We start from the raw sequence: 16,423 nt of genomic DNA on the forward strand, positions 1-16,423 counted from the left end.
TATTTTAACTTTTGATAAAATATCTGTTTTTTTTTTCTTGTAGCTTGAAATCTTGACAAATTTAGCAAATGAAGCCAACATATCAACTTTGTTTCGAGAATTTCAGGTTTGTGCAAAAGTGTATTCCTTTTATATGAAACGCTTTCTGTTGGCCAATTGCCATTATTGGATGTTTCATCTAGATTCTTAGTCTTAAATTTTTCAAGTTAAAGTCTTTTCCAGGATAAAGTGTTCTCGGAATGGAAATTAAGCTGTCCCATATCATAATGGATAATGGAGCTTTTTATATGTGAAAAGAAGTTTCAATGTTTTGTTTCTCACTTTCCAGCTACCAAAAAAAAAAGTGATGAGAAAAACTCAACAATTCTAAATTCTTGAAAACAAATACTACCAACTTGACTGACGCTTTAAGTCACTAGATGATAGTGTCTTAATTGTAGCAATATTTGGTCATTAGCATTTATTGCCAATCCGTATTTCTGTAAGTCATTTGATAAAATAGTACTATCTCCAATATCTGTATATGTATCAGCAAGATGTTCTGCCTATATTGTGAAACAGTGTGTGTCCTTTCTTTCCTCTTTGCATATGACATCTATTTTCATTGCTTCAGTTCTCTGGCTGGATTTCTCTGAAAGTTACTGGTTCTCATGCAGGTAGGTTATTCATAGTTTCACAGATGTTCCTGGTTAAATGAACTGAAACCTCTCTGAAGGGAGCTCATCAACTCCTCCAACCTTGCACGTAAACTAATTGCTGTTTTTGGGTAATTGCCCCCTGCCCCAAGCTTTCTTGAAATCAGAAGTTTGCATGGCCATCGGTGACCAAAGCCAGGAAGAACATGTCTTCTAAAAGTGACAATGAGGTGAAAAAAAGTATAACTTCTAATGTGCAATGTAGCTTTCTTGATTGAATTTATTATACAGTGTGTTTGTCTTATGAGGATAATATGGTAAGTCTTTGGTTGACAAGACTTATGTATTGACTAATGAAAACCCTATTTCCTTTGACATATGTGAAAAGCCAAGATAAACAGTTTGCTGCACCTACAATTCAGGCTATAGGCAGATGTGCAACTAACATCACCAAAGTGACTGACACATGCCTTAATGGGCTTGTATGTTTGCTGTCCAACAGGGATAGTAAGCTAAATGTTCTCTTTGTTTTCTTAGTGGCTGATGGCTTGAAACCTTTGCTTAATGGGAACCGCACAGAGCAGATCACATAAATGGGAGCTTGACTCTTATAAGAATTTAACTGACATGACTGGATAAAAATAGTGATTCTGACACTTCTTATTTGAAGCGCTTCAAAAGGCTCTCATAATCACTGGGTACTTATTTTCTCTTTTGTTACTGAGATTAATTTCTTGTGGCCTGCAATTATGTGTTTTCCTGTTTTTTCTCAAAATGCCAGTTTTTAAAGTGTGCTGTTGTGATTATCATAGATGACAGTAGGAATTTTACTGTTATATGTTTAGTTGCATCAAAACAGTTAGCCTGTAGAGGGTGGTGAAAGCTTGGACTGGCTTTTTTTTAGCGCATCAATGCCTAAATGAAAAAAAAAACATATTAAATAGTTTTACAATAAACGGCCCCAAATTTGTCTTGATTTTGTAATCTAGCCTTCTGTTATTTTTATATAGTGAAATGGAGTTACAAGTCACTAAGGAACACAACAAGGAGAAGATAAAATAGGATATAGCAGCACTGTAAATCAATACCTGATAAAATTGTATATTCTTACTAGTTACCAATGAATATTGCACAGAAGGAAGTCAATAAGAGAATCAGTAGATTATTATATAATGTACAGTCTACATGAATATGGTTAAAATCAGAAATACAGAATTAAAACAGATGTAGTCAAGGGCAATCAAGAGAGACTTCAGGGCCTTGGGACAACTGGTTAAGGGATCAGGAGCACAAATAGTGTTCTCTTCTATCCTTCCAGTTGCAGGGAATGATGAAGGAAGAAACAGGAAGACCCAGCAGATCAATACCTGGCTCCGAGCCTGGTGTCACTGGCAGAATTTTGGGTTTGTTGATCATGGGTCGGTCTACACAACACCAGGCCTGCTGGTGACAGATGGGGTACACCTGTCTCAAAGGGGGAAAAGGATGTGCACGAGAGTTAGCAGGGTTCATCGAAAGAGCTTTAAACTAGATTTGAAGGAGGAAAGGGATAAAACCAGGCTCGCTAGTGATAAGCCATGGGACGGCACGCCAACGTTTGAGGAACAGTGTGCTGGCGAGGTCCTTCAGTCTGCTCCATGATGTGCTGAGTGCACTGGAGCACATTTGAAATGTCTCTATACTAACACGCGCAGCATGAGAAATAAACAAGAGGAGCTAGAAGCTTTGGCCCAGTCCCAGAGCTACGACATCATTGGCATAAGCGAAACCTGGTGGGATGAGTCCGGTGACTGGGGTGTTGTGATGGATGGTTATAGGCTCTTCAGGAGGGATAGGCAGGGCAGGCGAGGCGGGGGGGTGGCGCTGTATGTAAGGGAGGGGTTGGATTGTATGGCGCTTGCAGTTGGCAACGACACGGTTGAGAGCCTCTGGGTAAGGATGAAGGGGAAAGCAAATAAAGTGGATGTTGTTGTGGGAGTCTACTATTGACCACCCAGCCAGGATGATGACACCGATGAATTATTCTACAAGGAATTAAGGGATATCTCTAGATCAGCTGCCCTTGTCCTTATGGGTGATTTTAACTTCCCAGACGTCAACTGGGAATATCATACAGCGGACACAAACAGGTCCAGGAAATTCCTGAAGCACGTAGAAGATAACTTCTTGGTGCAGGTACTAAGGGAGCCGACTAGGAAAGGTGCCCTCCTAGATTTGTTGTTTGTAAACAGAGAGGAACTTGTGGGCGAAGTGGTGATTGGTGGCCGTCTTGGTCACAGTGACCATGAAGTAGTTGAGTTTCAAATCGTAGGCGATAGGAGAAAAACTGCCAGCAAAATTTTGACCCTGGATATGGGGAGAGCAGACTTCGGGCTGCTGAAGGAGCTAGTTAGTAAGGACCCCTGGGAATGTGCTTTTGAAGGTATTGGGGTCCATGAATGCTAGTCACTTTTTAAGAGCCCTCTCTTAAGAGCGCAGGAGCAGGCAATTCCAAAGTGTCGGAAGTCAAGCAAGCAGGGCAGAAGGCCGGCTTGGCTGAGCAGGGATCTCCTCCTAGAACTTAGGCGGAAAAGGAAAGTGTATGGACATTGGAAGCAAGGACAGGCGACACGGGAGGACTACAGAGATGCTGTTTGCCACTGTAGGGAGAAAATGCGTGCGGCCAAAGCTCGATTAGAGTTCAAGCTGGCCAGCACTGTGAAGGACAACAAAAAGGGCTTTTTAAAATATGTCAACAGCAAAAGGAGGATCAGAGATAACATTGGTCCATTCCTTGATGAGGTCAGTCACCTCACAAATAGGGACGTAGACAAAGCAGAGACGTTTAATGCCTTCTTCGCCTCTGTCTTTAACACTGATGATGGGCCCTGGGACCCCCGGAGCCCTGTGTTGGAAGACCGTGACTGGGGGGATGATAAACTCCCAGGCAACCCTGAACTTGTTCGAGACTTGCTGCTCCAGCTGGATGTGCATAAGTCTATGGGGCCCGATGGGATTCATCCCAGGGTACTGAAATCACTGGCCGATGTTATCGCGGGACCTCTCTCCATTATTTTTCAATGGTCTTGGGAGCCTGGAGAGGTCCCAGACGACTGGAAGCTGGCAAATGTGGTCCCAGTTTTCAAGAAGGGAAAGAAGGAAGACCCTGGTAATTACAGGCCTGTCAGTCTCACTTCAGTGCCTGGTAAAGTTATGGAGAAGGTTATTCTGGAAGTTATTGAGAAACACTTGAGAGACAACACAGTCATTGGTCATAGCCAGCACGGGTTCATGAGGGGAAGTCCTGCTTAACTAAATTTCCTTTTATGACAAGGTCACCCATCTAGTTGACCAAGGGAAGCCAGTAGATGTGGGTTTTTTGGATTTTAGGAAAGGTTTTGATACTGCCTCTCACAGTATCCTTCTGGACAAAATGTCCAGCATGCAGCTAGACAAGTCCATAATACGATGGGTGAACAATTGGCTGATGGGTCAGGCTCAAAGAGTTATAGGAAATGGGGTTACATCAGGCTGGCGGCTAGTCACCAGTGGGGCTCCCCAGGGCTCAATTTTAGGGCCAGTGCTCTTTAATGTCTTAATAAATGATCTGGATGCAGGAATCAAATGCACATTAAGTAAGTTTGCTGGTGATACTAAACTAGGAGGAGCTGTGGACTCCCTCGAGGGTAGAGAGGCCTTACAGAGAGATCTGGAAAGACTAGGGAGCTGGGCAATCACCAACCGTATGAAATTTAACAAGAGCAAGTGCCGGATTCTCCACCTGGGACGGGGTAATCCTGGTTATACGTACAAATTGGGGGACGAGAGGCTGGAGAGCGGCCCCACAGAAAGAGATCTGGGGGTTTGGGTTGATGGCAAGTTGAATATGAGTCAACAGTGTGCCCTGGCAGTCAAAAGGGCCAACCGGGTCCTGGGGTGCATCAAGCACAGCATAGCTAGCCGGTCGAGGGAGGCGATTGTCCCCCTCTACACTGCACTGGTGCGGCCCCACCTCGAGTACTGTGTGCAGTTTTGGGCGCCTCAATATAAGAAGGACATCAAGCTATTAGAGTGTGCCCAGAGGAGGGCGACCAAGATGGTGAAAGGTCTCGAGGGCAAGACTTATGGGGAGCAGCTGAGGTCACTGGGTTTGTTCAGCTTGGAGAAGAGAAGGCTGAGGGGTGACCTCATTGCAGTCTACAACTTCCTCAAGGGGGGCAGCGGAGGGGGAGGTGCTGATCTCCTCTCTCTGGTGACCAGGGATAGGACGCGAGGAAATGGAATGAAGCTGCGTCAGGGGAAGTTCAGACTGGACGTTAGGAAAAGGTTCTTCGCTGAGAGGGTGGTCGGTCAGTGGAACAGGCTCCCCAGGGAAGTGGTCACGGCCCCAAGCCTGTCAGAGTTCAAGGAGCGTGTGGACGATGCTCTTAGCCATATGGTTTAGTTTTAGGTAGTCCTGCAAGGAGCAGGGAGTTGGACTCGATGATCCTTATGGGTCCCTTCCAACTTGAGATATTCTAGGATTCTATAATAATGTCAGAAAGGAGGAGAAGCATATTTTTTGGGGGGCCTGGAGTAATTAGAATTGTACAGAGAACACAGGTGAGATCTACTCTAAGCTTTGAAAAGCAGCATTAATTCCTCTCCATATCTACTGGACATATTTTTCATGGTAATCCTAAGAAGGCTTTTATTAGGGACATCACTTTGGTAGGGCATAGTCATCCTGTCATCCACTGATGCACTCAGAGCTTTCTCTTATTTGGTTTATAAACTACAGGTCCTCCTTAAACTTTTATGTAAGTAATGACTTAATGAACAATTCTTTTAATTTGATCATTTATTTATTTGCTCTAATATCTATGTAATGTTTTAGCATTTGGGAGGAATACGTGGCCTTTGGGACATTGCATTCAGGGACACTGTACACTGAACTTGAAACAAATACTCAGCTTGAATAAAACACAATTTAAAAAAACCCTGTATGCTATATAGGAGATGGCAGTCATCAGTGGAGATCCTTTTTAAAGGAATTTTACATGTAGAGGTTCAAATAATGGAGGAGTCCTTGAAGGTCTACCATTTAAAAGCAAAAAAACCCAACACTTGTCTTTTACTCCTATTCTTGTGTAGCTTTTCTTCTTGCTGCCAGTCTGACATTTCACATCAACATCATCCCTCTTTCCATTTCTGATTCCAAGTAAATTTTTTAAAATTGCTAGGCATGCAATTTTTTTTCTGGATGCAGAGAATTAGACCTAATTTGCAATTTGAATATCTCCTTGTTTTGTGACAAATGTGGATGACCAGAATTGTTGGTTTTTAAGTTGTACTTTAGCCTGGTATATTGTGTTATAAGGTTAGAGCTGAACTACAATAGCTTTTGAATTGTGCTGCTTAGAGTGATCTGTAAAATCTTTATAGATGTCTTTCTCTAACTGCTGTAAGGAATCAGAATCTTGCTTTGAGGGGAGAGGGTCTGGCTGGTTTTATTTTTTTTATTTTTTAACTATTTATTTTTCTCCAGACAGGTAATGGGTTAAAATGGCAGTAGAAACTGCCTTCTGGTACTAAGGCTTGAAAAGTGCACTTAACCACTTGCTCAGGGCATATAGAATAAAATATCAGGCAAAGTAATTTACAATCTTGTTTACCTTTGAGGATAATGCAGTGCAGGGCTGAATAATGAAAGTAGTATTATTTCCTGCATTTTTGTCAATTTAAGGTCCCTACTTAAGCTATACTGGAAAAGGCAATGAAGGTCTAGAAGTGACTTCATTTCTTGTTTGCTGTTTTGAATGCCCTGGAAACAATGGCTGCAGGATCATGCACTTGATATTATGTGGTTGAGGACTGGAAGACTTAAACAGGGGAAAAAAGTCTGAAAATATTGTGTGATTTTTGACCCCAAATGAATCCAGTGACATGGAAACATTGGGTTCATCAGTTCCACATATACTTTTCATTAAAATGGCTTCTACTTAGGGTTTGATTCAAAAAGTCTCTAATTGCTATTGATTCTTGTTGCACAAAATTGTTTAACATATACAGTATTTACATAGTAAGCCAACCACCTGGTTAAAAGGCAGAGTCTCACGAGATATTTCATGTCTTCCATTGTCACTGTTTTTCAAATTAAGCTTTGTTTCATTTATTCATTTTACATTCTAAAACTAGTTTATTACTCTAAGAATTACATTTTTCAAACTGGTTTAATACAAGGGAAAAAACTTTAAAGAATAAAACAGTGTACGTGTAAATATTTCATTGTGGTTTTAAAGTGTAGTCCTGGATTTGACTAGGAAAAGTACAATACTGATGTTTGTCTTTCATAATTAATACTATTTTTGAAATTGGTCTGCTCTGTGAGCTATTTTTGCTTTATTAAAAGACACTAATAGGAAAAGGAATGTTTCTAATAGGCTGCTGCCCAAACTGGGGTAGTTGGTGATCTCTTGTAGAATTCTAATTTTTTAACAAGTCTGTAATGAAATATTTAAGAAAAATAAATCTAGCATAAGAATATATGGGCAACTTCAGTTTTCAGTTATTTAGAGGTATCTATTTGTACAGCAGGCAACTTGAACTGCTCCATTACTGGAAAATTTCATGTACCACTCAATTACTATTCTTTAGCCCAATTTAAAATAATAGATTGGGATAATAGTTGGTTCCCATTGTAATTCTGACACACAGATATTCAGATAGGAATTACTGACATATGCTGGAAAAGTAACTAAATCATATCTGTAAGATGGTAAGAATTAGTGCTTTGAGAACCACAATGCTGAATTTCTCAAGCTTGTCTTCCTGTGAACCTTACCTAAGGCAGAACTCTCACTGACTTAAGTGTAAGCTTATTAAAAAATATCACTGTATAGTGTAGGGAGTAATGGAAAGTGTTAGTACAAATTTTTTTTACTTAAAAAAAAGCAGAAAAATTAGATGAAATTGCAATTACAGTTGGAAGCTTTCCTTTGACTTTTTTTTTGTAAACTACAGTCAGTCATTTGACAGGATAGAACAGTCATGTTTTTTCCCTAATATTTCAAAATCTGTTGAACAAGAGTCTATATAGAACTTGAGAGCACCATAGTCTGTAGATGCTATGCCAGACATGCTTCTGCCTAGAAGAATTTTCTCATCACATACTTTCTTCCTTCCTCTCAAGGAAGGAGAACAATGTTATCAGGGAGGTATGTAACACAGATGCAATTTTTAATTTGACCACCAGGTAATATAGGCTAGCCCACCTTTGAGAAGAGTGTATGTATATTACTTCATTTAACTCCTAACTACTTCTAGCTAAACTCTGCATGAAGCATGAGCTTCTGCTTCCTTCTGTGCTGTTCCATTCTGGTTTCCCGCCGTCTGTGACAGCACTGTGCTTTTGAAGTCTGCACCATACGCTGGGAGTTCATCTTACAACTGCTACTGCCAGTTATTTCAGTGAAACACAGTCAAGTAGCTCCAAAACAATAAGACCTGTGTGAAGTTTCTGGTCAGAGTGTTTTCAGTTAAGGAGTTAGATCCTATTCAGAAATTGAGAACCCTAATTTTGAACTCCTGTCTCCAAAATTCTGTGTTCAGCTGGCCTTGGACATTTGCAAAAATATGAATCCTACTGTCATAAAAGTTTAAATAAAATGAAGGAAAGATAGCAGTAGTCTTAAAGAAATTCTTGTGCTTTTAAAGTAGATGGGCAGGAGTTGAGGAAGCTGTATTGTTGGAAACCATTTCTGTATGAATATAGTCACAAAAAGCACTGTTGTGTTTCAACATGGTGTTTAGCATAATCTGGTGGCAAGAATTCCCAACTACACATTCAAGGCTTGGATTCTCTTCCCGACTGCCACCAGCTTGTACTATGAACACGAACACATCGCTTCTGTGTGCCTCTGTTTCCATTCCTGCTCTGTTTGTCTTGTCAACTTGTAAAGCGTGGTTTTTGGGTCAGGATATGCATCTTACATGTGTACGTACACTCAGTCTACCATGGTGGGCATGTTGAACAGTATTAAATTTGGGTCTGTATTTCTTGCATGGCAATTGTGTTTAAACAGTATTTTGTTTAACTTGTTACTGAACACAGACATATACAAGTACGCAAGTAGTCTTTGTTGAATGTGTTAACTTAGAGTGCATAATGTTTTCTCAGGTTCCAGTAGCAAGAGACAGCATTCTCTGGCTCATTGGGGAGTACTGTGAATGGGTTCCAAAGATTGAACCTGATGTTTTGGGAAAGACAGCCAAGAGCTTCACTAATGAAGATGACCTTGTAAAGTTGCAGATCTTAAATTTGGGAGCAAAACTCTATTTAACAAACTCAAAGCAGGTAAGCTTAAACTCAGAAGTCTACGTATTTACAGTCATGGTAGTTTTTGTACAGTCTGTATAGATCAATGGTGATTTCTTTTATATTAGTAACCAAAACTAGTCCATATTATTCTATGAAGAAAAGCTGAACATCAGTTTTTAAGAAATATAACAGACTAAATCTAACCATGAGTATGTGCTTGTCGTGGTTTAATCTCAGTCGGCAACTGAGCACCACGCAGCCACTCGCTCACTCCCCCCCCCCCCTCGGTGGGATGGGGGAGAGAATTGGAAGAGCACAAGTGAGAAAAACTCATGGGTTGAGATAAAAACAGTTTAATAATTGAAATAAAATGATAATAATAATAATAATACAAAGCAAGTGATGCACAGTGCAATTGCTCACCACCCACCGACCGATGCCCAGCCAGTTCCCAAGCAGCGGCCCCCCCTGGCCAGCCCTCCCCAGTTCATGCACTGAGCATGACGTCACATGTTATGGAATGTTTCTTTGGCCAGTTTGGCTGTGCCCCCTCCCAGCTTCCTGCGTACCTGCAGCCCTCTCAGTCGGCAGAGCATGGAAAACTGAAAAGCCCCTGGCTAGTGTAAGCACTACCCAGCAACAACCAAAACATCGGTGCGCGATCAACCCCGTTCTCATCCCAAATCCAAAACACAGCACTGCACCAGCCACCAAGAAGGAAACCAACTCTATCCCTGCCGAAACCAGGACAATATCCACCCCTTATTCTATACCATCTACGTCATACTCAGGTCTCATATTTTCCAGTACATTTCCATTAATCACCACCCCCTTTTTTTTAATATATATATAAAAACACACACACACACAGATATCATTCCCTTAGTCTGTGGGCCATCCCTCTAAAATGTTCGGTGAGTTCATTTAGTCCATGACTTGGAGCTCCATCTGTCGCAATAATCTTCCAGGGCAGGAAAGATGGAGATGGTATGTGGTGTTGGATTGTTTCATGTTGAAGTCAGTTCTGGTACCATCATCACTGTGCTTTGCTTGCTTTCATTGAAGTTATTCTTCATTAGTCTGGGTGATTCTTATTGTAATATCATTAGTATGGCAAATAATATTATGTAGTACTTAACATCACATAATTCAGATCATTGGCTATTCTCACCCAAAATCAAATCCCCTTGAGGTACACATCGGACTTCCCCATCCTTCCGCATTATCCACCAAGCGCACCCAGGTCCTTGAGCAAAAGCAATCCCACGGATGGGTTTGCCTTTGCCCGAGGCAGGAATAACCCAGACTGTTTTCCCCAACATATTTTTTATGTGCACTACAGGAACTTTATTCCCATCTACAGTACGTAAGAGTTCTGACTGGGCAGGGCCTGCTCGATTGGCAGATCCCCTCGTGTTGACTAACCAGGTGGCCTTTGCTAAATGTGTATCCCAATGTTTGAATGTCCCGCCACCCATTGCTCTCAGTGTAGTCTTTAACAGTCCATTGTATGGTTCGATTTTCCCAGAGGCTGGTGCATGACAGGGGATGTGATACACCCACTCAATGCCGTGCTCTTTGGCCCAGGTGTCTATGAGGTTGTTTCGGAAATGAGTCCCGTTGTCTGACTCAATTCTTTCTGGGGTGCCATGTCGCCATAGGACTTGCTTTTCAAGGCCCAGGATAGTGTTCCAGGCAGTAGCATGGGGCATGGGATATGTTTCCAGCCATCCGGTGGTTGCCTCCACCATTGTAAGCACATGGCGCTTGCCTTGGCGGGTTTGTGGGAGTGTGATGTAATCAATCTGCCAGGCCTCCCCATCTATATATTTCAACCACGTTGCTCCATACCAGAGAGGCTTTAACCGCTTGGCTTGCTTGATTGCAGCGCATGTTTCACATTCATGGATAACCTGCGCAATAGTGTCCCTGGTCAAGTCCACCCCTCGATCACGAGCCCATCTGTATGTTGCATCTCTTCCTTGGTGACCTGAGGTGTCATGGGCCCACCGAGCTATAAATAATTCACCCTTATGTTGCCAGTCCAGATCCACCTGAGCCACTTCAATCTTAGCAGCCTGATCCACCTGCTGGTTGTTTTGATGTTCTTCAGTGGCCCGACTCTTGGGTACGTGAGCATCTACGTGACGGACTTTTACAACCAGGTTCTCCACCCGGGCAGCAATATCTTGCCACAATGCGGCAGCCCAGATGGGTTTGCCTCTGCGCTGCCAGTTGCTCTGCTTCCATTGCTGCAACCACCCCCACAGGGCATTTGCCACCATCCATGAGTCAGTACAGAGATAGAGCACTGGCCACTTCTCTCGGTCAGCAATGTCTAAAGCCAGCTGGATGGCCTTTACTTCTGCAAATTGGCTCGATTCACCTTCTCCTTCAGCAGTTTCTACAACTTGTCGCATAGGACTCCATACAGCAGCTTTCCACCTCCGATGCTTTCCCACAAGACGACAGGACCCATCAGTGAACAGGGCATATTGCTTCTCATTTTCTGGGAGTTCATTATACATTGGGGCCTCCTCAGCACGCGTCACCTCCTCCTCTGGCGATATTCCAAAATCTTTGCCCTCTGGCCAATCCATGATCACTTCCAGGATTCCTGGGCGACTGGGGTTTCCTATTCGAGCCCGTTGTGTGATCAGTGCGACCCACTTACTCCACGTAGCATCAGTTGCATGATGTGTACAGGGGACCCTCCCTCTGAACATCCAGCCCAGCACCGGCAGTCGGGGTGCCAGGAGGAGCTGTGCTTCAGTGCCGATCACTTCCGAAGCAGCTCGAACCCCTTCACATGCTGCCAATATCTCTTTTCCAGTTGGAGTATAGCGGGCCTCGGATCATCTGTATCCCCGACTCCAAAACCCTAGGGGTCGACCTTGAGTCTCCCCTGGTGCTTTCTGCCAGAGGTTCCAGGTAGGGCCGTTCTCCCCGGCTGCGGTGTAGAGCACATTTTTGACATCTTGTCCTGCCTGGACTGGCCCCAGGGCTACTGCGTGAACTATCTCCTCTTTAATTTGTTCAAAAGCTTGTCGTTGCTCAGGGCCCCATTTGAAATCGTTCTTCTTTCAGGTCACTTGATAGAGAGGGTTTACAATCAGACTGTAATTTGGAATGTGCATTCTCCAAAAACCGACGACACCTAAGAAAGCTTGTGTTTCCTTTTTGCTAGTTGGTGGAGACATGGCTGTTATTTTGTTGATCACATCCATTGGGATCTGACGACGTCCATCTTGCCATTTTATTCCTAAAAATTGGATCTCCTGTGCAGGTCCCTTTTCCTTACTTTGTTTTATGGCAAAACCAGCCTTCAGCAGGATTTGGACTATTTCCTTCCCTTTCTCAAAAACTTCCCCTGCTGTGTTGCCTCACACGATGATGTCATCAATGTATTGCAGGCGTTCTGGAGCCTCACCCTGTTCCAGTGCAGTCTGGATCAGTCCATGGCAAAGGGTAGGGCTGTGTTTCCACCCCTGGGGCAGTCGGTTCCAGGTGTACTGGACGCCCCTCCAAGTGAAAGCAAACTGTGGCCTGCACTCTGCTGCCAAAGGGATTGACAAAAACGCATTAGCAATATCAATTTTGACATACCACTTGGCTGATCTTACTCCTGATCTTAATGAAGAAACTTCTGACTCGTATGTACAAGAAATGAGAAATGAGTACTGTGATGAGGATTAGAGGGGCCCTGCCTCCAGCCAGGGGGAGGAAAGGGACAACCGGGTTTACTGGACTGTGTGGATTTGGTGGCCTGGCACGTCAGACCCACAGAAGTATAAGGCTCTAGTAGACACTGGTGCACAGTGTACCCTAATACCATCAAGCTACATAGAGGCAGAACCCATCTGTATTTCTGGGGTGACGGGGTATCCCAACAGCTAACTGTATTGGAGGCTGAAGTGAGCCTAACTGGGAATGGGTGGCAGAAGCACCCCCTTGTGACGGGCCCAGAGGCTCCGTGCATCCTTGGCATAGACTACCTCAGGAGAGGGTATTTCAAGGACCCAAAAGGGTACCGGTGGGCTTTTGGTATAGCTGCCTTGGAGACGGAAGAAATTAAACAGCTGTCCACCTTGCCTGGTCTCTCGGAGGACCCCTCTGTTGTGGGGTTGCTGAAGGTCGAAGACCAACAGGTGCCAATCGCTACCACCACGGTGCACCGGCGGCGATATCGCACCAACCGAGACTCCTTGATTCCCATTCATGAGCTGATTTGTCGACTGGAGAGCCAAGGAGTGATCAGCAAGACTCGCTCACCCTTTAACAGTCCCATATGGCCAGTGCGGAAGTCTAATGGAGAGTGGAGACTGACAGTAGACTATCGTGGCCTAAATGAAGTCACGCCGCCGCTGAGTGCTGCTGTGCCAGACATGCTAGAACTTCAATACGAATTGGAAGGAAGGAAACCAACTCTATCCCTGCCGAAACCAGGACATCACTCTTTTTTGTCTCTTTCTTTATTGGGAAAATTTTAGATTTTTAAAGTTCAGATAAGTAGGAAAGATTTGTAAATCATATTACTAATAACAGATTCGAGGTTTTCCAGATGTGATTTGCTGTTTTCTGGATCTAAGACCAGAATTTTCAAGGGAGTGCTGTCAATTTGAACAAGAAGCTGCTCACCTTTTGTTCAGGATATCTAAAAGGACATGCCAGCAAAAGGCCTCATTATGTCTTTCCGTCAGTGCTCATCTTAAAGATAGTAACTGCTTTCCCTTTTTCTGTATTTCTTACTATTTCACTTTACCTTGTGGAGAGGGTGGGGTTTGATCATCTCTAGTAATAAAGATAATCTAAATATGTCAGGTAATACAAAAAGATTAACTTAGATCTCCAGGCAGCTGAAAACCATAGCTATGAGAGGTGCCAACTACCTCATTCTTCTTAATGACAGCACTGTGAACTTCATCACTCTCTGGCTGTGGAATATAGTATCTTAACACTATTTTTTCACTGTAATTCCTATTATTATTGTAAAAGGTTGTAAAATCAAAGATAGTTTTTCCAAATGTAGAAGGAATATATTGTCTGAGATGTATACAGTTTCCTGGGCTGCTAGACCTCTTTGTTTTACAACAGCTTTGACAGCACAGGATCTTGCACCTCTGCAACTGTGGTGTCTTCTCGTTCCTTGATAGCTACATCCAACTGCAGACTTGATCCTCTGAGACTTTATTCTGAAGGGCATGTGGGAGATGTACTGTCTTGCCATGCATTCAAATAAGAATGAATGATTGTCCTTTGCTCATACAGTCTAAAATGGGGCAGCAACAAGAGGTAGTGACTTCTTTCTGTCAGTGCTCATCTTAATGGAAATGCTGACTGAGCTAAGGAAAGATTGGTTTGATTATCTTAATCGTCTACTATTGGCCCATTATGTAATATTTACTAATTTTTCTAGATGGCCAAAACTCCATAGCCTACAAGGAGATGATTATTTCTGTGACATTCTTTTTCCAGTTTTATGTGATTTTAAAACATTTTTAAACGGTCATTGTAAGTGTTGCATATCAAGCAGAGAGAGACTCAAAACCAACCAAACAGACAAAAAGACCTCTTTCCCCATGAGGGAAAGGCAGGTAAAACTCATCTGTTAATCTTGTGTGGAGAAAAGCACAAAATTCTGGAGGAACTATGACACTTATTTTTTCACTGTCCATAGAATATCTCATTTGATTTGCTGTTAATTTCCTTAGTCCAAACACTTAATGCAGCACATTCTCAGGAATACTTTTTAAGATTCAAGATTTTTTTTAATAAGAATTTTCAATATTCTTTAAAACTTGTGATCACCCCATGAAGGCTCTTTATAATTTAGGGAAGAGCTTCAGCTTCAATCCTATCTGGATAAATATGGAATAAGAACAGGCTTTCTTCTGGTTGTCTATGTTGTTTGGTAAACTTGCTTCCTTTTTTCATCACTTAGGGACATAAAAATCCTTATGAATGTGCTAGATAGCTGTCTAAATGGAGCTCATATAAGAGAAAGAGTTATGCAGAAAGTGTCATCTAATTACCTTAGCTGTTTCTTGCATGTAGCAAGAAGAATAAAGAGATTTTGATGTGTTTCTGTTGAGTAACACAGTAGGAGTCCCACCATAAAAAGTCCTGAGTAATCCTAGTGTGTAAACAGATATTTTGTCAAATGTGATTTAGCACAATAGCCTGCTCTTATGTATCTAAAGAATCAAGCTACTGCAAGCTAATGATATCAAAGAGTGGATAGATAGCTGTTTCTCTCCCACTGTAGAGCCTCATCCATTGGTGATATTTGTATTATATAATTTTTTGAGTGGGGATCTACCAAAAGGCGAATTGCTGCTAATATAGGATAGGCATTGCATTTTTAAATAGAACTATTGCCACTAGAAAATTCTAGAAATGTTGCTGAAGGATGACTTGAAGTATACTTTTCACATTAGCTAAACCAAAATGTACAAACAATAGTAATAGATGCTAACAGTGTGGGGATAAAAGAAGTGATATTATGCGTATATAATGAGCATGTCCAGATAACAAGCGATGTTGGCATATAATAAATGTGTTATATCATATATCAGAATACTCTTACTGTACTATGAAGCAATCATGGTGTGCAGATTCTGTCATATTTCACCAAATTAACTTGCTCAAATAATTTTCAGCTTCTTATGGATATTCCTTTGTTGGAAAAACTGATATGTATTAATTTTTTTTGTTTGTTTTTAATTAAAATGAATTGTTTCTATTAGCTACCTCCATGTAGAAAACCTTCTCTAACTTGTTTGGTTGCGTTGCCATGAGACAAGAAAAAAATTAGTGTTTTCTTGCTGTTTTTGTGAAAACTACTTATACTATTTATGATGCTTGCAAGGAGACTTCTTGCAGATATGGAGCATTCTTCCATATAAATTTGTTATGTCTTTATCTGTATTGGACGATATGGAAAAGATATTTTAGGGGAAAGGAAAGGGGAGAGGAAGAGGGAAATGATCATGGAGATGATCATCCCATTAAAGAAAATGCAGTCTTTCAGGATCAACTCTTTATCTAATTCCATCAATGCTCATCAAAAAAGTGCCTGCCATGATAGCAAGGCCCTCAACTTTTCCTATCCCTATAGCACTTCACAAGCAAACACCACTGTGTTTTGTGATCTGTTCTGCTGAGCTTTCTGCCATGACAGCAAGAAGGCTTGTTTTGTTTTACAGAGGAGAAGTGATGGCAAAGGCTGCGGGAGGTATTCCTCATTTAGTTTAATCCATGCTACCTGAGAACACTCCCTTCCAATTCCATTTAGATTGAACAGCATAAGCGATACTGAGTACAAAGGAATACTGAAGAGATGTATGGTTCTCTCCTATTGGAATAATGTAGCCAAGTTTGACGTACTCTGTAGATAAGCTAGACCTTCAGTAGAATTACCCTGTGAATAGATGAGCTAAACATTCAGTAGGCAAAAGAAGACCTTGAAACTTTGTATCTTGGAGTAGAATAGATAAGGAAGCTATGCTGA

The 16,423-nt window shown here is 42.0% G+C and overlaps 1 pseudogene across 1 annotated transcript in view; it reads left to right on the forward strand.

The window, feature by feature from the left end:
- Positions 1-16,423, forward strand: part of LOC143172217 (AP-3 complex subunit beta-1-like) — a 288,974-nt pseudogene that overhangs the window by 154,679 nt on the left and 117,872 nt on the right. The window contains exons 12-13 of the transcript XR_012997310.1: positions 44-106; positions 8,773-8,949. The product of XR_012997310.1 is annotated as an AP-3 complex subunit beta-1-like (transcript). The remainder of the gene's footprint in view (positions 1-43; positions 107-8,772; positions 8,950-16,423) is intronic.

Source organism: Aptenodytes patagonicus, chromosome W (assembly GCF_965638725.1).
Source record: "Aptenodytes patagonicus chromosome W, bAptPat1.pri.cur, whole genome shotgun sequence".
Lineage (NCBI taxonomy): Eukaryota > Metazoa > Chordata > Aves > Sphenisciformes > Spheniscidae > Aptenodytes > Aptenodytes patagonicus.